This window comes from Canis lupus, chromosome 24 (genome assembly GCF_011100685.1).
Source record: "Canis lupus familiaris isolate Mischka breed German Shepherd chromosome 24, alternate assembly UU_Cfam_GSD_1.0, whole genome shotgun sequence".
Taxonomy (NCBI): domain Eukaryota; kingdom Metazoa; phylum Chordata; class Mammalia; order Carnivora; family Canidae; genus Canis; species Canis lupus.
Genome location: NC_049245.1, coordinates 27,423,645 through 27,447,310, shown reverse-complemented (window position 1 = coordinate 27,447,310; position 23,666 = coordinate 27,423,645). Strand labels below are relative to the sequence as shown.

Here is a 23,666-nt window from a genome sequence, read left to right as displayed (position 1 = left end):
TGTTAAATTCTCCTTTTCCCCCGGATAGGGGGCTTCTTTTGTGACAACTCAGTCCTGATTCAAGCACTTCCATCATGTTCAGCTTAATTGAAGACTTGGTCCTGTCCCTATAAGCCCCAATCTCATGTCCACCACATAATGTTTTCCCTCCGTCGCAGGCAGGCATCTGGAGGCTCTCATGGCTTGGAGCCGGCAAATGTGTGTGCTGGTGCGTGTGCACGTATGTCCACACATGAGTGAGTGTTTGTACATGAGCATGTGTGCGTGCATGGGTATCCATGCATGTCTGTGTGCTTGCAGGGGTATGCATGCGTGCCTTGTGTGTGCATATGCGTGTAGGGCTGGTTTTCTCTCACATACCCCTCCCTCTTTCCTGCTCTGACCTGTAAAGAGGAGGGAAGAGCTATTGGGGGGAAATTGGAAGACCTCTTCGTGTATCTCAGTGGTGGTGGCCCTTGCTGGGGCTCATTGGCACTGATCAAGCTTGACATCCATCAACTCAAGGAGGGTAAAAAGAGGCCCCCGTGGGCTCTGGTAGTGAGGGACTCAATTCCAAGCAGCTGTTTCAGGCAACAATCAACCCTTGGAAGAATTGTCCTTGACCTGTGACCCCCAATACGTCCTCGACATAGGCCTGTGGCCAGAGTTGAGTCCAGTTTCGCTTCCCTTTGGTAGATGGGACATCAGAGAGGTAGTCTTTGCCTCTTCTTTGTCTACTTGTTGCAGAACCTACCTTTCTAGGTGTGGTTCTCCTGGGAGCCCTTTTGTCTCAGCTTTGTTTAGGGGAACAGTCAAAAATCTCCTCTGTCCTGTAAGATGGTGCAGAAGAGGGTAGTAGAGGGGCTCTGTTTATAACCTCCTGGAAATAGTTTCATTAGGATCCTGTCCAGGTCAGGTTTGGGGTTTGCTCAGAGGTCCAGCAGCAGCAGTCGGAGGATGGAGAAGATCTACGTGAAGGGTACCCATGGGCTTGGACTCCAGAATGTTTTGGGAGACAGAACTGGCTGCGTTAGTTTGTCAGGGCCTCTGTGATAGGGTGCACAGCTGGCAGGATTAAATAACAGAAATTTCTTTTCTTGAAGTTCCAGGGGCTTGACATCTGAGATTGAGGTATTGGTGGCACTGGGTCCTTCTTAGGGCTGTGAGGGAGATCTGCTCCAGTCCTCTCCCCTCACTACCGAGGCTCTCTGCTGATCTTTGGCATTCCGTGGCTGATAAATGTGCCACCCCAAATTCCACCTTCATTTTCACATGGGGTTCTTCCCGTCTCATGGCTGTCTCCAAATTTCTCTTTCATAAGGACACCTGTCACGTTAGATTGGAGGCCCCCCTTAACGGTCCTTCTTAACTAATTACCTTTGCAATGACCCTGTTTCCAAACAACATAGGTACAGGGGCTAGGACTTCAACATATGCATTTGAGGGAGGCACAATCCAACTCCTAACAGTGTCCCATGAGTTGTAAGGAGTGAGGATAGCAATTCTAGTCTTGGTTATGCTGAAATTTGTGTCAAGGTCCTACATGACTGCCTCCATAAGCCTGTATCCCCCCGCTCCCCAAAAGAGCGTAATGCTACTGACTTGGTGGGGCTTTTGCGGGGATTAAATAAGTTAACATCTGGGAAGTGTCTGGTACCTGCTGAGCCATGGCAGTGAGGTCATATGCATTGGGGACCATCCCCTGAGCCGGCATCCTGAGACATCTCATCTTGCCAAAGACGTGAAACCAGCAGTAGAGAAAACATCCTAATTGTGGCTTTCACTTCTCTTTTGGCTGAAACTTGAGGTCATGGCCAGGAGATTGAAGGTTCATGTCAGAACTCCAGGATTAAAGCCCCGCAAAAGCTCTGCGCTGAAGACAAGCCTCTGAGGCATTTTTTTACAGGCACTGTCCCTGTCATAGGGCCTTCCTGGGCCTCTTGCACATGTCTGACATGGTGTGCCCTCTGCCATCTTGTCCTGAGACCTGTCTCCTCACTGTCTACCACCAAAATCCCTCTTCTTCCAGGGATGGGGAGTGCATGTCTACCTGTGAACACCCACAGGTGGCCTAGCCTTGGCATTTTTCTTCTCCTTCAGGGCCACCTGACCTCTCTGTTGGGTGCACCCAGGCCTGCACAGACCTTGACCTGCTGCAGGGGCGCTGTGTCTGTCACGTGTCCTTTATCCATGCTCAATCCCACCCCTCAGCTTCTTCCAGGACTGGGCTGAAGCTCTAGCTTACAGATTACAAAATACCTTTAAAAAAAAGATTTTATTTATTTGTGAGAGAGAAAGAGAGAGTGCACAGGGAGTGAGTGAGGGGAGCACTGAAGGGGAGGGAGAGAGAGAACTCTAAGTAGATTTTGTGCTGAGTGCCAAGCCCCAATGAGACTGGATCTCACCACCCTGAAATCATGACCTGAGCTGAAACCAAGAGTCTGACACTCAATGACAGAGTCACCCAGGTGCCCCTGATTACAAGATAGCTTTATAGGCAATATCTATACATGATGAAAAGGGTCCAAGTGGTACAAAGGGTGACAATAGTTCTTCCTTCCACTGCCATCCCCAGGCTTCCAGCTTTCTGCCCCAGAGGCAGTGTCTTTCTCTTCTTTATAAACTACTTTGTGAGAGTGCCTGAGTGGCTCAGTCGGTTCAGCATCTGCCTTTGGCTCCAGTTGTGATCCCAAGGTCCTGGGATTGAGCCCCGCATCAGGCTCCCTGCTCAGCGGGTAACCTGCTTCTCTCTTTCCCTAGCTCTTCACTCCTGCTCATACTCTCTCTCTCTCTCTGCTCTCTCTCACATAAATAAATAAAATCTTTTAAAAAAGTACTTTGTGACAACAGAAGCACACATGATAACACAAGTTCTCTGCATCTTACTTTCTGCACTTAATGGACCTTGGAGGGAAGGCAAAGCATCTATTCACCCCCACCCTACAGGCTCAGCCAGGCCAGTGCTGGGCCCTGGGGACCTCAAGGGACACCAGCTCTACAGCCACAGGGGTCTGCACAGTGGGATCGCAGCGCCCCATCTACCCAGGCACAATAGTTTGAGCCTTCACCCCTTCAATCAGATTGTGAATATCAGAAAGCAGTCTGATGACTATGAGAATGGCAGGAACTTTGGGCGACCCTGGTACTCTGGATGAGACTGCCTATGAGAGACTGGCAGAGAAGACACTGGATACCTTAGCAGAGTTTGTTGCAGACCTCCCAGACAAACCTTACATATTGGAAGACTATGATGTCTCTTCTGGGAATGGTGTTTTAACAACTAAGCTGGATGGAGGATGCCTGGGAGGCTCAGTGGTTGAGTGTCTGCCTTTGGTTCAGAGCATGATCCTGGGGTCCTCAGATTGAGTCCTGAGTGGCACTCCTCACAGGGAGCCTGCTTCTCCCTCTGCCTGTGTTTCTGTCTCTCTCTATGTGTCTCTTATGAATAAATAAATAAAATCTTTTAAAAAAAACAAATAAACAAATGGATGGAAATGTAGATCAACAAGCAGACCCCAAACAAGCAAATCTGGTTATGTTCACCATCCAGTGGGGACAGAACTGGGTAGTACTCCCACATGGGTGGATCCCTCCACCAGCTGCTGGCCACATAGCTGACTAATGCCTTAAAAACCGAAGTTGGACTTAATTTCTCTGGCCTATTCTGGAAAAGGCACTTGATGCTCAGCTCAATTCCAAAAACTAAGAAAAGCTAAGAGGCCAACACCCCTGCTTCCTTCTGCAGCTGAGTGGCCAGTTTTTTTCCATTCCTGGTTTTGAGGACAGTTGCATGGGGTGGAAGGGCTCTGTGAAAAGAATGTCTTGCCTCCTGCCCTCCCCCAAGTTCAAATTTTTAACTTCCATAGTTCTTTTGGATTTATTGTCTGATGTCCTCCCTCAAAGGATATCCCTTCTCTTTTATGATGTCCATATACTCATACATACATTTATTCATGAGAGACACAGAGAGGCAGAGACATATGCAGAGGGAGAAGCAGACTCCCTGCGGGGATCCTGACGTGGGACTTGATCTCACGACTCCAGGGATCCCGATCTGAGCCAAAGGCAGATGCTCAACCACTGAGCTACCCAGGTGCCTCTTATTTATTTTTTTTAAGATTTTATTTATTTATTTGAGAGAGAGAAAGCACGAGCAGTGGGGAGGAGTAGAGGGAGAAGCAGGCTCCTCACTGAGCAGGGAACCCCATATGGGACTGGATCCCAGGACCCTGAGATCATGACCTGAACCGAAGGCAGACACTTAACCAACTGAGCCATCCAGGGGCCCCCTCATACATTTATATATAACCTTCTAAGAAAGAAAAATAAGAAGAAGGAAAAATTCCAGGAGAAATGAGTTTATTTCAGTATTCATTCTTTGAAGGACTTAACTGCAAGAAAAACCACATGAAGAGCAGCTGGCTGACCTCACCTTTTTGTCCTCAAATAAGACTCATTAAAGAGTTGCCTATAAATGTTAAAAAAAAAAAAAAAAGACCTTGGAGATAGTCTCACATCAGCACAAGAGAATCTGGCTTATCTGTTTGAACGACCCCAGAGTATTCCATTGTATGGAAATTTATGATTTGTGTGATTTGTCTTCTCTTGATGGACATTTAGATTAGTTCCATTTTTTTTTCTGTGACAAAGACACTGCAGATAGTATCATTGTGCAACTGTATTTGTGCTCCTGTGTGACTATTTCTGTGGGAATTCTTAGAAGCACATACTTGGCTGGTGGGATATTTGTAAGTTTTGCTAGATTGTTGCTATATTTCCTTCCAACAAGTTGAACTCATTCACATCTGTCTGTTTCATTTGGGGGAAGTGTGGGGGCTTTGCCTCGGAAACTTGGGCTAGGAACCAGAAGACACTTCTCATGTAGGGCCTGTCTCAGATCTACTTCCTATTCAGATAAACCACCTTTTTAAAAAAATCACCCCCCCCCAAAAAAAATATTTGGTGCCGTACAGTGAAAATCACATCCTAAAATACATATATTGTGTGGGAAGACAGTCTTCCTTATCTTATTTACAACTGAATATCGTACTCCCAACATGCTATCTAACCTATAGTAGACATTCGATAAATATTGGATGGATGCCTGAATGAATGAATGGATGAGTGAAGGGAGGCTGGTAAACTTAAGACCTTGACTTTTCATCTCTCTCACACTCAGTGGGCAAAATGAAGAAACATTATGGTAAGAAAGCCAATTGGTTGCCTGACCCAAAGTCACCTTCCTTCGAGGAAACCTTGGGTTTTGTCCCTGTCCACTCCTCCTCCATGTCATTCTAGTAAATTCTGACTCATCTAAGTCAGTCAATTCCATTCCTTTGCCAGTAATTAGGTTAGAAAAGGCATGTGATCTAATCCTGGCCACTGAGAGGTGTTAAAGTCCCCTAATAAGGGTTTCCTGACAGTGCATAAACTGCAGGGGGAGACATAGCCCTCTGCTGCTGGAGGTTGTCCTGTGAGTATGTGATAGCAGGAACTGTGGCAGCCACCTTGGGACAGTGAGGGGAACCAGTCAAGGGTAGACTGGCATGCTAATGAGGGCAGAGCAGAAAGAGAGAGAAGCTATGCTTTTGGTTAAACATGTAGTCACTGAATAAGCCAAATCTGGAGCTGCTGACTATTATATTTGCTATTACATGAGACAATAATTCATTATCATTTTCTCTTACTTGCAACCAAAAACATCCTAAATGGAATCTAATGCCTTGATACGTTATAAAACTCACATGCCTGAAGTGCATTTACAATGCAAACTAGGGACATTGGAAATTCCAGAAGCCTTGTGTATTGTGAATTTGTTTTGCCTATCCAACAGGGGGAGAAATTAAATAAAAGTACTATAAATGTGTGTGTGTGTGTGTGTGTGTGTGTGTGTGTGTGTGTTGTTCAAAATTTGGCAACAGAGGCAAGCACAAAGGGAATACAAGATTTCTGTTTCCTTATCATCAAAGATGAGCAATTTCAACATTTTGAGACATAGCCTTCCAGTATCCTTTCTTGGTTTCGGTACATACGAAGTAAATGTAGATAAGAGTAAAATATAATGGTAATTATCTAGTTTTTGTTTGTTTTTACCAAGCATACATACTTTTCTCTGTGCTGTCAGAGAGCCTTCGATAAAGTGATTTTTGGTGATCGCATGCATTTTGGGGACCAGCTTTGCTGGATTTTCTGTTGCAGCATCATACTCTCCAGTTAGGGAGGTCTAGTTACTTCACCTTCTCCTCTCCAGTGGTCAAGGGTCTAAAGCATATTGTGATGAACCTGTGTTTTCCCTCTAGTCATTGCAATTAAATAACCCAATACTTTAACGTGCAGACTCCAGGGGTGCAGCATGGCCACACCACAGCATACCCTAAGGGTGGGGCTCAGGAATCTGCGCCTCTGACCAGCCTGCACCTTTGACCAGCCTGCCCGCTGAAGAGTAAGAAACATATCACTCATCTTCAATCATCTTCCCGGAGAAACCTGCCCACTCACCTGAGTTGAGGCACTTCCTCTTGTCCATTTGGACCAGTGGGGTTTTCCATCAGTGTCTGCCTCTCCTAGTTTGCACTAGAGTCTCTGTCACTCCTCTCACCAGTTGCTCTGCACCTTGGGAAACTTCCAGCCATCAAAACCTTTTCTATTACCAGAACTCCGAGAATACTTTTCTGTTTTTCTGCAAATTCCACATGTTGGCTCTAGGACTCTAGTTGACTCTTGAACTGTCAAGACAAAGCCTGATGTCTTTCACATACAACATTTCATCCATATATTCTTCCCTTTGTTCATCTCAGACAAACGCATGGTGCACCTGTTGGTACATGCTAGAGCAAAGGTGTGATAGGGTGTGAGCCTTGTCCCAAGGCTGGCTGCTACTCAGCTGTCAGGTTCCAGTTTACCAAACGGGGAAACTATCAGCTGGAACTCTACTCCCATGGGCCCCACCCTCACACCACCATCATCTTGCTCTACCTGGGCATCAGTGACCTCTTCATTCTGTAATTGGTTGCACCTTCCAATCTCGAATGATACTTTTGCTGGTTATAGAAACCGGTTGTTCTTTTCAACACTCTAAAGATATTACACTATTTCACAGCCTCCATAGCTGCTGATGAGTCATGGATCTTTCAAATCACTGTTCCTCTTTTGTGACATTTTTCTGTGATTTCTGTCAACACTTTCCTCCTAATCTTTGGCTTTTCAGAGTTTTATTATGATGTGCGTTGGTGTGGTTTTATTCGTATTTGTCCCGCTTAGGTTTAATTGAACTTCTTGAATCTGTAATTTTATACCTTTCACCAAATTTGAGACACTGTTAAGAGAGAGTTAGGCAGACTTTATACACAGAATTCAAGGCTCCTCCTTTTCTAAAGGATTTTTCCTTTACTTTTAGCCACTGTGGTTGCTCCAAACTCTGTCTTCAGGTTCTTCAAACCAGTAAGATTGTCGCCTTCACTCAAATTAAAAGCGATACAAATTGGGAAACTCAGCCTGTGGTGATCCTTTATTTCAATTTTTAACTCCCCTCTGGTATCTCCCAGCTTTGGACATTGCTATATCCAGTGCCTTCAGAGGGCTGTTCTGCACTTCTTGTCCAGCATTTAGAGTTGTTATATAAGGGAGGGCGGTCTGATAGGAGCTACTGAGCCAATATTTGATGAAGAAGAATCTTCATTCTTTTCCTTGCACTTCATATTTGATTTTTTTTTTGCTTTTAAATTTACTTTATTTTCATTTACTTATTCTTAAAGTTCCATTATAATTAGTATACAGTGTTTTATTACTTTAGGGTACACAATATAGTGATTCAACAATTCTGCACATTACTCAGTGCTCATCATGCTAAGTGTCCTCTTAATCCCCTTCACCTGTTTCATACCCCTCCCGCACACCTCCCCTCTGGCAACCACCAGTTTGTTCTCTATATATGAGTCTGTTTTCATTTCTTTCTTTTTCATTTCTTTTTTTCTTCATGCATTTGTTTTGTTTCTTAAATTCCCCATATGAATGAAATCAAGTGGTATTTTTCTTTCTTTCTCTGACTGATTTATTTTACTTTGTATTGTATGTTCTAGATCTATCCATGTTGTTGTAAATGGCAAGCTTTCATTGTTTTTTATGGCTGAATACTATCTATCTATCTATCTATCCATCCCACATCTTCTTTACCCATTCATCTCTTGATGGACACTTGAGTTGCTTCCATAATTTGGCTGTTGTAAGTAATGTTGCAATATACATTATATCTTTTTGAATTAATGTTTTAATTTTCTTTGGATAAATATCCAAGAGCAGAATTATTAGATTATATGGTAACTCTATTTTTAATTTTTTGAGGAACCTCCATACTGTTTTCCACAGTGGCTGCACAGTTTGTATTCTCACCAAAAACGCACAAGGGTTCCTATTTCTCCACATCCTCATCAACATCTGTCATTTCTTGTGTTTTTGATTATAGCCATTCTGACTAAAATTATTTTTTATTATTTTTAATTTTCTACCTTTCCATCAGATTATATGTTTCTTGAGGGAAGATGAGGATAATACTGTGTCTGTTTTGTTCATAACTGCATCCCTTTGCTCACAGTAGAAAGCACATGGTAGGGGCTCAGGATATGTTTGGTGGCTGTATTAATGAGGGCAGTCGCAGTCCTTATCCTCATGGAACATAGAATCTAACAGAGAAGGTGGCTATTAAACAATTACATGATTAGAAAAGGGAAACTGGAATTAAAAATTAAATAAGGCTGACTATCATTACTATGTGTTGGCATTGTGCAAAGTGCTTAACAAGTTTCATTTTACTTGGTCTTCCTTATTTTCTTCTAAAGTAGGTGCATTAGTTTCCTAGAGTTTCCATTTTAAAAAATGAACACAAAGTAGATGCTTCATAACAACAGAAACTTATTCTTTCACAGTTCTGTGGGCTACACTCTCAAATAGAAATGTCAGAAGGACTGGATCTCTCTGGTGGATTGGAGGGTGAATCTCTTCCAGGACTGACTCCAAGCTTTTGGTGGCCTCCGGCATTCTTGGACTTTTAGAAGGCATTCTCCGTGTGCCTTCGCATCGCCTTCTCTCTATGCATGTCTGTCTCTGTGTCCAAATTTTGTCTTTTTTAAGGACATAGTTATATTGGGTTAGGGCCCACCCTAATGACCTCATGAAATTTGATTGTCTGCAAAGCCCTTGTTTCCAAATAAGGACACATTCACAGGGCCCTGGAGATTAGGATTTAATATATTTTGGGGGGACACTCATTCAACTCATAATAATATGTGATGCACCTTGTAGCAAAAATTTTCCTTCTGCTTAAAATACAAAAAATAATGTCTGTGGTATTTTACTTATATATATGTATATTATTATGTTTTTAAACTATAGTATTTCTTCAGTCTTTATTATTTATTCATTTATTTTCAAGTAGGCTCCGTGACCAACATGGGGCTTGAACTCATGACTCTGAGGTCAAGAGTTACCTGCTCTACTGACTAATCCAGCCAGGCACCCCTATTTTTGTTTATTTTTATTTAATACACACACACACACACACACACACACACACACACACACACACAGAACCCTTTCTTGGACTTTACTTTGTTCCTTTTAGCCCTGAAATAGGATTGGACAGAGTACACTGAAATGCCTTTTCATCAACCTCCCTTTCTCCATTTTGGCTACAAGAGGGATGTCCACATGTGTGGCTAAAATCTTTCCCAGTTTTGTCGGCCCCAGGGATCCCCGGGTGGCTCAGTGGTTGAACGTCTGCATTCAGCCCAGGGCATAATCCTGGGGTCTTTGGATCGAGTCCCACATTGGGCTCCCTGCATGGAGCTTGCTTCTCCCTTTGCCTGTGTCTCTGCCTCTCTCTCTCTCTCTCTCTCTCCCTGTGTCTCTCATGAATAAATAAATACAATCTTAAAAAAAAAAAAGAGATTTGTGGACCCAAGAGGCAAATGAAGGTGATCTCAGCCAATCTGTATTAGCTCAATCTAACCCACAAGAGCATTGAGAACACTGGGAAGAAGAAATGTTTATCAGAAGAGTGTCATGTGATGTGCTGAGGATACCAGTTCTGCCACAACTGGTAGAGACCTGGAGAAAGTTTATCTGCTCTGTAAATGTTTGCATTCCTTTTATAAAACCTGGACAAACATGGTGACCTCCCAGGGTTGTGGCAGATGAAGGAAGTAGAAGTGCTAAACCCAAAGAAAGAGACATTGGAAATCACAATGTTCTTAGAAATGCAAGGAAGGTGGTGGCATGGATCTTAAAAGCTGCCAGATTGTCCTCTCGTGGTTGGTTTCCCCTGCAAACTATCATGGTTGCCAGGGCATAGGTGCCTGAATGTGTTTGCATGGCAGGTCACAGGTCTTCCTCAGTGGAATGGATGGGGCTTTTCCTCTCTCACTGCCATGCAGACTAAAGAAGGGATATTTGTGGGGGAGCACTTCCTCTTCCTTCCAGCAATGTTGGAAGTCACCCAGGGCAGATGTAGGAACACAGTGGACCAGCGGCAGCTGCAGGACAAGAGAACTGGAACAGGAATTGAAGTTGTGGTCAGGCACTTGCTTTTCCAGGGAAATTCTTACGAATTGATCTGGTTCAGTGGAGCTGGGACTGGGCTTGGGCAACAAAAAGTTTTAAAAGCTGAACAATATGGATGCTACTGAGAGTTAGCAATATGGGGCCAAATGAGCACTCTGTTGCTGGAGTGTAAATTTGCACGTTTCAGAGAGGTGTAGTGGATTGACTAGTGTCCCTCCAAAATCCACGTGAGAACCCCAGACTGACTGTATTTGGAAATAGGGTCTTTGCAGATATCATTAAGGTAAGGAGAGAGGTGACATCGTACTAGACTAGGTTGGGGCTTAAATCCAAAGACAGTGTCCTTGTAAGGAGAGGAGAAGACACACGGAGAGATCCACAGGGAGACAGAGGCAGAGACTGGAGGGATGCTGTCACAAGCCAAGGAACGCCAGGGGCCACCAGAAGCTGAAAGAGGCAAAGAAGGATCCTTTCTTAGAACCTTTGGAGGAATCATAGCCCTGGTGACACTTTGGCTTCAGACTTCTGGCTTCCAAAGCTGGGAGAGAATAAATTTCTGTTGTCATAAGTCATGAAGTTTCTGGTCATTTGTTACAGCAGCTCTAGGAAGCTGATACAGAGGACAGTGTGATCATCTTTAAGTTTAAGTTACTTGGACCCATTCATTTCACTGCCAAGAAATTACTGTAAGGATGTTATCTCAGATCTTGGCCAACATGTGTGCACATGGACACGCTGGAGGGGAAATGGGGGTAGAAATTTACATACTACAATTCAACTGCGAGTATATAACTTTATGTTTTGGTAGATAAACTAAATATAGGAGATTGTTAACAATTGGGGAATCTTGGTGAAATGTAGATAGGAGATTTTTGTTCTATTTTTGCAGCTTTTGTGTGACTTTTAAATTATTTCAAAATAAAAAGCTACCAAGAGGTAAAGTTACCTACTCATTGACATTTTACTATAGGGGAAGAGAATTTTCTTCTTCTTTACTCACCTATCTATTTATATCCATATGGACTAATGGATCTTTATTCCATGAGTTCTAATTCATTAATACTATTATTTAGTTTGATGCTTGAAATATCCCAGATGTGTCCAATGGGAGACCACTGAAGCAGGCTTGTATGTCCTTTCAATGTGTCTCTATCATCCTTTGACCATGTCCTTACTTTGTGGTGCTAGAAGATACTCCTTGGAGCACCTGGATGGATCAGCGGTTGAGCATCTGCCTTTGGCTCAGGTAGTGATCCTGGGGTCCTGGGATCGAGTCTACTATTGGGCTCCCTGTGGGGAGTCTGCTTCTTCCTTTTCCTATGTCTCTGTCTCTCTCCCTGTGTCTCTCATGAATAAATAAATAAAATCTTAAAAAAAAGAAGATACTTCACATTCATTTCATACTTTTCCTGCACCAGCCTTGGTATCAGCCCTTTCTCTAAGTAGCCTGGATCCTTTTAGTGGAGAATGGTATTTAGAAATTGAGATCTGCATAGTAGGTGTACTCACTGCACCTGAAAAGGTATGGTGTAACTCTTGATATAATAGAAATACACAGAGACACCTAGGAGTATTTTATTTTTTTGCCACAAACTTAAATCTAAATCAGACCAGCCACTAAATCTTTTTAATTTTTTTTTTTTTTTTATGATAGACACACAGTGAGAGAGACAGGCAGAGACACAGGCAGAGGAAGAAGCAGGCTCCGTGCACCAGGAGCCTGACGTGGGATTCGATCCTGGGTCTCCAGGATCACGCCCTGGGCCAAAGGCAGGCGCTAAACTGCTGCGCCACCCAGGGATCCCCAGCCACTAAATCTTATTAATAATTTACAGAAAGTGCAGAAGAAGAGATACATGTTCAATGACCCCATAGAAATGCAGTTAGAAAAATGAAAAATGGGAAATTCTACAGGATAAATGATCTGATTTCTTCAAAGAATGAGAAAGGTAAAAAGCAGATGTAGGGGACTCTTAGAAGCTTTAGGATTCCTGAGAGATTCTGGATCCTGGATGTATGGATCCTGGCACATACCAACTGAGTAGCATAGAAATGATGAGATAATTTGGAGAAATATGAACACTGACTAGGTATTTTGATGATATTAGTGATTTAGTATTAACTTTTTTTTTTTTTTAGAGAGAAAGAGAGCATGCATACGTGCAAGCAGGGGAGGTGGTGAGGGAGGGGCAGAGGGAGAGGGAGAGAGAATCTTAAGCAGGCTCTACACTCAATGCAGAGCCTTGACCAAATGACTCTGAGACCATGACCTGAGCTAAAATCAAGAGTTGGATGCCTAACTGACTGAGCCACCCAGGTGCCCCAATTTAGTACTTACTTTTAAGTGTGATAATGGCATTGTGGTTATGTAAACAATGCTCTACTTTGTTAGAGATCCACACTGAACTACTTATGGATTAATGTCCAGGATGTCCAGGATCTGCTTTAAACTAATCCAGTGGTGGGGCACCTGTGTGGTTCAGTCAGTTAAGCATCTGACTCTTGATTTTGGTTCGGGTTGTGATCTCAGAGTGGTGAAATTGAGTCCATGTTTAGCTTTGTGCTTAGTGCAGAGTCTGCTTGGAATTCTCTCTCTATTTCCCTCTGCCTCTCCCCCTGCTCTCATGCATGTGTGCTCTCTCTCTAAATAAAATCTTTAAAAAAAATAATAATCCAGGGGCTGCCCGGGGTGGCTCAGTTGGTTGAGTGTGCAAACTCTTGGTTTCAGCTCAGGTCATGGTGCTAGGCGGGTGGGATTGGGCTCTGCGGTGGGTGGAGTGGGCTTGAGATTCTCTCCCCCTCCCCCACCCTGCTCCCTCTCTCTCTCTCAAATAAAATAAATAAATAAATCTTAAAAAAAGAATCCAGTGGCAATGGTGGGGAGCAGGCAGGAATTAGGGAAAATCAGAGAACCCATAAATTAGTTGCTCAAGCTGAGTAATGAGTCCTTGGGAGTTTATTTTAAAGTTCTCTCTACTATAATATATATGGACACTTGTCATAATAACAAAGTTATTTTGCTTTCTTTTTAAGGTTTCCAGATACCTGCTCAATTCTTGGCTTATAGCTTATATAAGTCGGCCTCTCAACAGGAAATGGAGGACACATTTAAGTTAGGACAATTCATGGAGGGTTTAATTACAAAGGGACTGCTTTCTTTTTTTTTAATTTTTTATTTATTGATTCATGAGAGGCAGAGAGAGAGAGAGAGAGAGAGAGAGAGAGAGAGAGAGGCAGAGACACAGGCAGAGGGAGAAACAGGCTCCACACAAGGATCCTGGTGAGGGACTCGACTCTGGGACCCTGGGATCATGCCCCAAGCCAAAGGCAGATGCTCAACCACTGAGCCACCCAGGTGCCCCAAAGGGACTGCTTTCAAAAGAAAGAGCAAGGCATAGAGAAGCCACAGGGACAGTGCAGGAACCTGGAGTTAGTGACAGCTGAGCTGCTCTACCTCAGGCGCAGGAAGAGAAGAGAGGACACAGTTGCTGGAACTGAGAAGAGAGTTGTAGAGAGGCCTCCTATGGAGGACGCCCCAATCATTGTCCTCCCTCTCAGACCCTGCCAGACCCCCTCAGAAGCCAGAGGGTAAGGAGCCCATTGCTGTGGTCCACACAGATCAGCTCCCTGGCCACAGAGCAGAGTGGAAGAGTAAGTGTACCTCAGTAAGGGCAAATAGGAAATTAGTGGCTCTCAGCAAAACTCCTTTACTATCTCTTTCTTATTATTCTCTAAATTCACAATAGTCATGTTTCAGATTCACCACTGTATGAACATTGTTCTCCTTGAAGTCACCTCCATCATTCTGCACCCATGATCAGTTCTCATCCTTCAAATGGGCCAGTATCTCAGTAGCATTCGACAGCTGATCCTTCCCTCCTTGAAACATTTGCTTTTGGGACAACACCTTCTCCTTCACTGTCTCCTACCTCACTTACCATTTCTTCTCAAGGCCCTTTGCTCACACCTGTTCCTCTTCCCAACCTCTAAATGTTGGGAGTGTTCTGGGCTCTGGTCTGGGCCTTCCTCTCATTTCTCATTCTTGGGTAACCTCATCTAGTCTCTTGGCTTTTAATATCTTCTATTTGTTTAAGGCTCATGTTATATTTCCAGCTCCAGACTCATAGCACCAAATTTCTGCCCAACATCTCCACATGATATCTGGTAGGCACCTCAAGGGGCTCCTTCACACATCCATACAGTAATGAAGCCAAGTCATTGAGGATCTTCTTCTCATCAGACTTTCTCCAGTTCATTAGCAAGTCATGTCAGTGCTAGTGTCCAGAATTGGACCACCTCTTACCATTACCATTGCTTGTCCAAGCTATCCCTATATTTTTACCTGGACCATGGCAAATATCTTCTTATCTAGTCTCCCTGATTCCATTCTTGCTCCCTTGTAGTCCACTTGCCACATAGCAACCAGAGCCATCCTATAAAAAAAGTTAATCTGATGATGTCACTTCCTGGTTGAAGACACTTTGAAGACTCCTCATATCTCTTAGGACAAAACCTAAACTTCATAAGGCCTTACACTGACCAAGGGAGAGAGGTTGGTCCCATGTGGAGACTGGTTACTACAGTCCAGTAGCCAAGAGATGCTTCAATTTCTTCATTCCTTGTATTTTCTCAGTAAAGGAGCATTTGAAGCTGGTGGGGAAGGGGCCTCTGGGCATATGAGATTGAAAAAATTGGCCTTGGTCTAAGAAGGGATGGGTGAAATTCATCACATGATCTCCCAAATTTAAAAAAATAGCTTTTCCCCCTAATTTTTAATAAAAGTCAGTCCTTTTTGGTGTACTTTTTTGGGTCTGCATTGATAACACTTATAAAAGTATTTCATAATCCCAAAATAACCTTAGCAAGGCCCAGAATGCTAGGGGTGGGCAGCAGTGAAAAAAAGGCCATATTTGATTGGGCCTCTTTTCTCTAGGGACCTCTTGATTTGAACTCTCAGAAGCTAATCTGCAAAGATAAATTTGCGTCTCATTACTGGACCAACTTTGCTTCTGGTGCACTGTGAAGTAATGTTTTAAAAAAAGATTCCATATTTAGCTAAGCACAGTTATTTTTCACGGCATTTTTGTATGATATTTTAATAGTATTTATATGTTAAATATAAGTATCTAAATTTTTACACATTGTGTAAATCAAACCTGTAAACCTATATAGAATTTCTTCAATTTTTAATAGTTCCAGGAGCCCCCAAATGGAAAAGATCTGAAGTTGTTAAAAGGCTCAAAGTTGTTTTAGGCTTAGAGTTGTTTTAGGTTATTCAGAGTTACAGTTATTTCTTTGGGGGTGATGAACATGTTCTGGAATTAGATAATGGTGATGTTTGTACTAAATACTAAAAAACACTGAATTATACATTTTAAAGGAGTGAATTTTATGGTATGTGAATTACATCTCAATAAAGCTGTTCTAAAACAAAGGACATATAGTTCCTCACACAGTGGGTACATCCTGACATGTGTAGTCTTAGACAGTCTTTGTTCCCCAAACCTCATGATCTTAGTTTAGCTGTACAGTAGAAATGTAACATGAGCCATAGGTATAATTTAACATTTTTTGGACTCCCGTCAGGAGTCAAACCCAGATCTGCAGCCTCCAGCCCACATAAGATTGACAGTGGTCCCAGCAAAAAAAGAGGGGGCACATGCTCAGCTACCCTCTCCAGAAGGGGTTAAGGTTTTCCCCATCACCACAACTCAACGCCTCTAGTGCTTTTGGACTCTGGAACTTTCAGGCGTCTTTAAAAGTATGTCTTTTATATTTTATCTACCTTTTCCAGTTGTTCTTAGCTGGAGTTTTGTCTTATTGCTGTCTTTATGGTGTTTTTGTTAGTTTATTTGTTTTTTAAAGATCCTCTTTCCTGTTTGGAAAGCAGAGAATGGCAGGACAAGAGTGGAAGCAGGGTGGCCAGGTAGGAGACTGAGGCAGTGCTCTAGGGTAGGCATGCTGCTGGCTGGGACCATAGAGGTAGAGAATGAGAGAGATCTCTGTGTGCCAAGATGAAGGGCAAGGAGATATTTGTAGATGAATGAGGCTAGGAGCACAGAAGTATATAAAACATGATGTAATTTTTTTGTTAAAAAATATTTGAGCAGGGCAGCCCGGATGGCCCAGCGGTTTAGCGCCGCCTTCCGCCCAGGGCGTGATCCTGGAGACCCGGGATCCAGTCCCATGTCGGGCTCCCTGCATGGAGCCTGCTTCTCTCTCTGCCTGTGTCTCCGCCTCTCTGTGTCTCTCATGAATAAATAAATAAAACTTAAAAAAAATATTTGAGTAAAAAAATATTTGAGCATATATATATACTTAAAATAGGGTAGTCTTTCTGTCTTTCTTTCTTTCTTTTTTCTAATATGACATTCTTCTGTTTTATTTACAGAGATATTTAAATGTACACATGTTGTAGCCTTTAAGGAAAAAATAACAATTTAAAAAGTCCTTTTATTTGAAATTGAGTGTAAATAAGTAGACAATTTTAAACCATAAGTCAGTTCTGTGTTTAGTTTAGATGATGTGAAAGTTTTTGTTCCATTCAAAGGCACCTATGTCTTTGGGTTCTGGCAACTTCTCGGTAACTTCTTGGCCAGCTAACCTGCAGCTGGAGTGTGAGGCTGAGCAGCTACACTGTACGTACTGCAGTAAGCAGCTTCCCACTGCATGAGAATACTTCCATGTTGGGAAAGCTCTTTGCAGAATTCCAAGCCTTTTCCTGAATCCCTCATTTAGGAAGCCACAGTGTTACATTTGACTTTGTTTCAGAGGGGCAGTCCAGAGCTATGTATACTCTATGCTCCGCCCTATGACCTAAAGAGAGAAGACCTGGGACTGAAAAGGTTGTGCTAGCCTTTTCTGTAGTGTTATTTGGAAGCAAATTGGATAAAAAAAAAAAAAAAAAAAAAAGGCCCATTTTTTCCACTTCAAACTGAAGGAAAACTGAGGCAAACACAATAACCATGCCATAGCGTTCAAACCGCAGCATGTCAAAATGTAGTATTTACCAGGGGGTTATAGGACGATGGGTGAATTATTTCTACTTAATGCTTATCTGTCTTGTCCAAATTTTCCTCAGGGTGCCTTATTTTTAATCAGAAAAACATCCTCTGCTTGCCAGTTGTTAGAAAAGCAACAGAACAGGGTGAGGACACGGGCAGGGCAGATGTGGGAGGCCGAGGCCAAAATGGGAACCAAGGCTCGTTATATAAGACAAAGAGGGGAAACGAGGTTAAGTTTTAAGATCAGGCCTCTCTGCAGATGGCTGGGTGTGAAGCGCTTCACATGTGCTGGCCTTCAGCGCGCAGACCAGGCCAGGGAGGGCTAAGCACGCTGCTCTGCTCGTTACTCCATCCCAGGGCCTGTGATGTAGCTGTCGTGGCATTAATGCGCTTCACCGCAGCTTCTTCATACTGTTTTCTGTGTCAGTAACCCTTCCATTATTATGCTTTCACGTTCTTCAAATTTGGGAAACACTAACTGCAATGTAGCCTTCAGTGGATGGCTTCTCTTGCAGAATAGATGGCTTATGGACAGTGTTTCCATTCCCTTCCATCAACCGTCCTCTGCAGCTAGATGTGCTGTATTCTCCATCTGAGCAGTAAATCTCACACAGAGGGGCAGGCTTTGTTAGAAACTGTCCCTTCAGGGACCCCTGGGTGGTTCAGTGGTTTAGGGCATGATCCTGGAGTCCCGGGATCGAGTCCCGCATCGAGTCCTGCATGGAGCCTGCTTCTCTCTCTGCCTCTCTCTCTCTCTCTCTCTCTGTGTCTCTCATGAATAAATAAATAAAATCTTAAAAAAAAGAAAGAAACTGTCCCCTCGCTTAAATTTCCCAGAGACTTTGTTCTGAAGTCTGCTACAGTTAGTACTGATTTGATAAGAGATGCTTTTATTTTTTTATTTTTTCATTTAATTTAATTAATTTTTTGTATATTTTTTATTGGAGTTTGATTTGCCAAGATATAGCGTAACACCCAGTGCTCATCCTGCCAAGTGCCCCCCTCAGTGCCTGTCACCCAGTCACCCGCACCTTCCACCCACCTCCCCTTCCACAACCCCTGGTTCATTTCCCAGAGTTAGGAGTCTCTCATGTTCAGTCACCCTCACTGATATTTCCCACTCATTTTCTCTCCTTTCCCCTTTAATCCCTTTCACTATTTTTATATTCTTTATCAATTCATCTTTCGATGGACACCGAGGCTCCTTCCACAGTTTGGCTATTGTGGACATTGCTGCTATAAACATTGGGGTGCAGGTGTCCCGGTGTTTCACTGCATCTGTTTCTTTGGGGTAAATCCCCAGTAGTGAAATTGCTGGGTTATAGGGTAGATCTATTTTTATTTTTATTTTTTTAAGATTTACTTATTTATTTATCCATGATAGACAGAGAGAGAGAGAGAGAGAGAGAGAGAGAGAGAGAGAGGCAGAGACACAGGAGGAGGGAGAAGCAGGCTCCATGCTGGGAGCCCAATGTGGGACTCGATTCTGGGACTCCAGGATTGCACCTTGGGCCAAAGGCAGGCGCTAAACCGCTGAGCCACCTAGGGATCCCCTAGATCTATTTCTAACTCTTTGAGGAACCTCCACACAATTTTCCAGAGTGGCTGCACCAGTTCACATTCCCACCAACAGTGCAAGAGGGTTCCCCTTTCTCCACATCCTCTCCAACACTTGTTTCCTGTCTTGTTAATTTTCCCCATTCTCAACTGGTGTGAGGTGGTATCTCATTGTGGTTTTGATTTGTATTTCCCTGATGGCCAGTGATGTGGAACATTTTCTCATGTGCATGTTGGCCATGTCTATGTCTTCTTTGGTGAAATTTCTGTTCATGTCTTTTGCCCATTTCATGATTGGATTGTTTGTTTCTCTGTTGTTGAGTTTAATAAGTTCTTTATAGATCTTGGGATACTAGCCCTTTATCTGATACGTCATTTGCAAGTATCTTCTCCCATTCTGTAGGTTGTCTTTTAGTTTTGTTGACTGTTTCTTTTGCTGTGCAGAATCTTTTTATCTTGATTAAGTCCCAATAGTTCATTTTTGCTTCTGTTTCTCTTGCCTTCAGAGATATATCTTGCAAGAAGTTGCTGTGGCCAAGTTCAAAAAGGGTGTTGCCTGTGTTCTCCTCTAGGATTTTGATGGATTCTTGTCTCATGTTTAGATCTTTCATCCATTTTGAGTTTATCTTTGTGTATGGTGCAAGAGAGTGGTCTAGGTTCATTCCTCTGCACGTGGCTGTCCAATTTTCCCAGCACCATTTATTAAAGAGACTGTTCTTTTTCTAGTGGATAGTCTTTCCTGCTTTGTCGAATATTAGTTGACCATAGTGTTGAGGGCCCATTTCTGGGTTCTTTATTCTGTTCCATTGATCTATGTGTCTGTTTTTGTGCCAGTACCACACTGTCTTGATGATCACAGCTTTGTAGTACAACTTGAAATCCAGCATTGTGATGCCCCCGGCTCTGGTTTTCTTTTTCAATATTCCCCTGGCTATTTGGGGTCTTTTCTGATTCCACACAAATCTTAAGATGATTTGTTCCAACTCTCTGAAGAAGTCCATGGTATTTTGATAGGGACTGCACTGAATGTGTAAATTATCCTAGGTAGCACTGACATTTTCACAATATTAATTCTTCTAATCCATGAGCATGGGATATTTTTCCATCTCTTTCTGTCTTCCTCAATTTCTTTCAGAAGTGTTCTGTAGTTTTTAGGGTATAGATCAGTTACCTCTTTGGTCAGCTTTATTCCTAGGTATCTTAAGCTTTTGGGTGCAATTGTAAATGGGATGAATTCCTTAATTTCTCTTTCTTCAGTTTCATTGTTATTGTATAGAAATGTAGGAGATGCTTTTAGTTGCTTTTCCACTTTGAAGAACTGGATGAGAGCCTGCCAATGTGATGACACATATTCGGCTGCAGTGCGATAGTGTACAGTGGTCCGCATGGGGGTTGCCTTTGACATTGGCTTTGTACCAGAGAGTGAAGTAACAATCCACAAGCGACGGCACAGTTGGTTCCGACCCTTACCCCCAGCCCATCTGGGTGGTTGGCCATGGTGACCACGGGTGCCACTACCCCTGCCCCCTCTTCTTTTTATTTTGATGTGATTTTCTCTTTTGTCTTTCCTAGCCATAATCTTTTTCTCCATTACACCCTAGGTATCTTTCTGGCCAGGTGGAGATTCAAATCTGTTATACAAAGAATGCCAAGGAACACAACTCCAGCTCTTGCCATTCAAAAATCAGATTATACAACAGGAAAATAGCCTTGCAAGGCCAGTTCTCCAAATTCCTGTATCAGTAAGCAAACTTGGAGAATCTGTCCCAGTTGAATTTTTCAGGGATGTGGAGTAGGGACCGCTGTCCACCATTAAGGCTTAGCTGGAGTCAGGAAGAAAGAAGATATAATTAGGAGCCACAAAAGAAAAGCCTATCACCTTTTTGACCTCCAGAGGTTGAGGAAGGAGAATAGAGGAGCAGGAAATGAATGGCTAAGATGAGTGCCCTATTTCCCTTCTCTGGACTCAGGTTTGGAGGGGGAAGGTGGATTAGAGAGAACAAGAAGTCAAGGAGGGAATTGTTGACCTTTCTTGCAATTCAGCACCCCTCTGGGACAGTTCTCAATGCTAACCTGTAGTGGCTGGGCAGAGTTGGGGTGGGGGGTCCTGAGTCAGCTGTGCGGTCATAACAAAATATCAGAGACTGGGTGACTTAAACAACAGAACTCATTTTTTCTTGGTTCTGGAGGCCAAGTCCTGGTCAAGGTACTAGCCAATTTGGTTTCTGGTGAGGGCTCTCTTCCTGGCTGGCAGATGGCCATTTTCTCACTGTGTCCTCACATGGTAGAGAGAGAGAGGGAGGAAGAGAGAGGGAAAGAGAGAGACCTCACTGGTGTCTCTTCTTGTAAGGACACTAATCCAACTAGATCAGGGCTCTACCCTGATGACCTCATTTTGCCTTAATTACTTCCTTATTCCAAATACAGTTACACTGGGGGTTAGGTTTCAACATATAAATTTTGAAGGGACATAATATGGTCCATAGCAGGGGGCCTTGGAATTTAGTTTCCCCGAGATATCCTGGGATCTTGAGGGGTCTGAGCAGACCCAACCACATGAGTTGCTGAGGAGCTGGCTGCAGAGCTTGCCAGAAGGGACCACGGTACCTCACCAGAGTGAGGTACCAGATCTGTCCTCTGTTTAAAATCCAGCCTGCATCATGGTGACCTGTTGGCACTTGGCAAATGTTTATTGAAATAATCAACTGTAACATCCTTTTGCAGTTGAGCGTCTCCAGTTCTCTGGCCTTCAGGAGTTACTGTATCCTCAAACATTCACTGAATATCAGCCCAGCTCTGCAGAAAATCCATTTGAGTCTTTAGAAATTGCTGATATGTTTTAATAGATTTGTCCTGCAGCTGTTTGTTGTGTTTTTCTCTGAATGGCTCCATTGCTCCAGGCTTCTCTATGGTCACCTGTGGTTACTTCTTAGCTTCTTCCGGTGGCTGTTCCTTGCCTATGCCATTTTACTTCAAACATCTCTGTGAAGCTAAGGCTGGCTGCAGAACATCATAGACTCCAAACTGAGGCTTGGTCTTGTTTCTGCCCCAGAAGCACACGGAGCCATGGCCTCAGATGGCCATCACGGTGTTTTCTAGTTTATCCAGGCAGGCTTGCTCACCAACATTCAGCTAGGAGAACGTGACCATTTTTGGGAGCTTGGTGATAATCTTCCATCTTCCTTGTGGTCCATGGGGTCTCACAACCCAGCTAGGGTGCTTAGATGGAACCCCAGGGGCTTCTGAGAAGTTGTTGGTTTAGAGGGGAGGATGGGTGGGAGAAGATAGGAAGAGAGTGAAGATGAAAAGCAACACAAATACGATAGCCTGACTCTACTCTAGCTAGAATATATATCCACACCACCTAGACAGCCTGCTTAAATACAGATTTCTGGGCCTCACTCCAGAGTTTTTGACTCAGTAGTTTTGGGGTGGGGACCAAGAATTCTCATTTCTAACAAGTTCCCAGGTGATGCTGCTGCTGCTAGTCAGGGTACCACACTTTGAGGACCACTGACCTCATCTCAAACTAACTCGGACACAGTGCACCCCATTTGGATATGGTGTTTTGCTCTTCACAATGGGTAGGCAGATCTACTCCTTCCAAATATCCTTGAAGCCAAGAGCCAAGTCCATCTGTTTGTTCAAACAGTAGCAAGATGTCTAACAAATCCCCAAAGAAGCTAACGAGCAACTTGGATCCGACTCTTTATTGTCTGTCAGAGAAAAGGCATCCATGCTTGGTAATGAGCCCTTGGTTGCTCTGCTGGGCTTTAAGGCCAGAATAAAGCACCTTGTCATCTAGCTGGTAAAGGCCCCACTTGACAGTATTGGCCCAGAAAGCCTAACCACATCACACTTTCCTAAATAGCACCTACTTAACACCCCATTAAACTGGAGAAGCAGTGGATGGTTTCTACTTTCACAAACCCATTTATTTCCATCTTGGTGGTGTGGAGGGCAGGACAGGGTGTGTGCCCCACATTGCACAGAGGCCTGGGACATGATGGCTACTGCTCCCATTCACCCATTCCATCAGCAGTTAGCAGCTGCCCACATAGTCTGACCCTGAACTATGTGGGAGCATGTTCCATGTGAGCAGGCGGCAATGATGAGCTGCATTCAAGATCTGCTAACAGGATCTACTAGGCCTGGGTGCCTAGTGAGCCCTCAAGAAATGTCAGCCTTAATTATTACGGGTGTGATTAAGAAAAAAGTGCCCCAATCACGGTCTGGTGTAGAACTCTCTTGCTTGATGCAATGCACAGCCTCCTTGTGGGAGGAAATTAGCATTCCTGATAAATGCTTAAGCAATTTTCTGATAAACTTTAACAAGATTAAAACCTCTTTGGGGAAATCAGCTACCCACACATTCAGCTGATTATTAGACATTCTTTGTCTTGTATTCAGTTTAATAGTGATTATCCAACCATTCTCTTTTCCTGCAAAATGTCCTTAACAAAAGAGAACTGTGACTTGGCTCTGTGGTAAGATTGAAATAAAACTTTGACACCTGCTTATAACTAATTTATCTGAGAAATTTAAAACAGTCATGGAGAAAGGACATAGGAA

At 43.3% G+C, this 23,666-nt stretch overlaps 1 pseudogene; it reads right to left on the bottom strand.

Moving 5' to 3' along the window:
* Positions 1-17,816: 17,816 nt before the first annotated feature.
* LOC100683332 lies at positions 17,817-23,099 on the bottom strand (annotated as a pseudogene).
* Between the last annotated feature and the right edge of the window lie 567 nt (positions 23,100-23,666).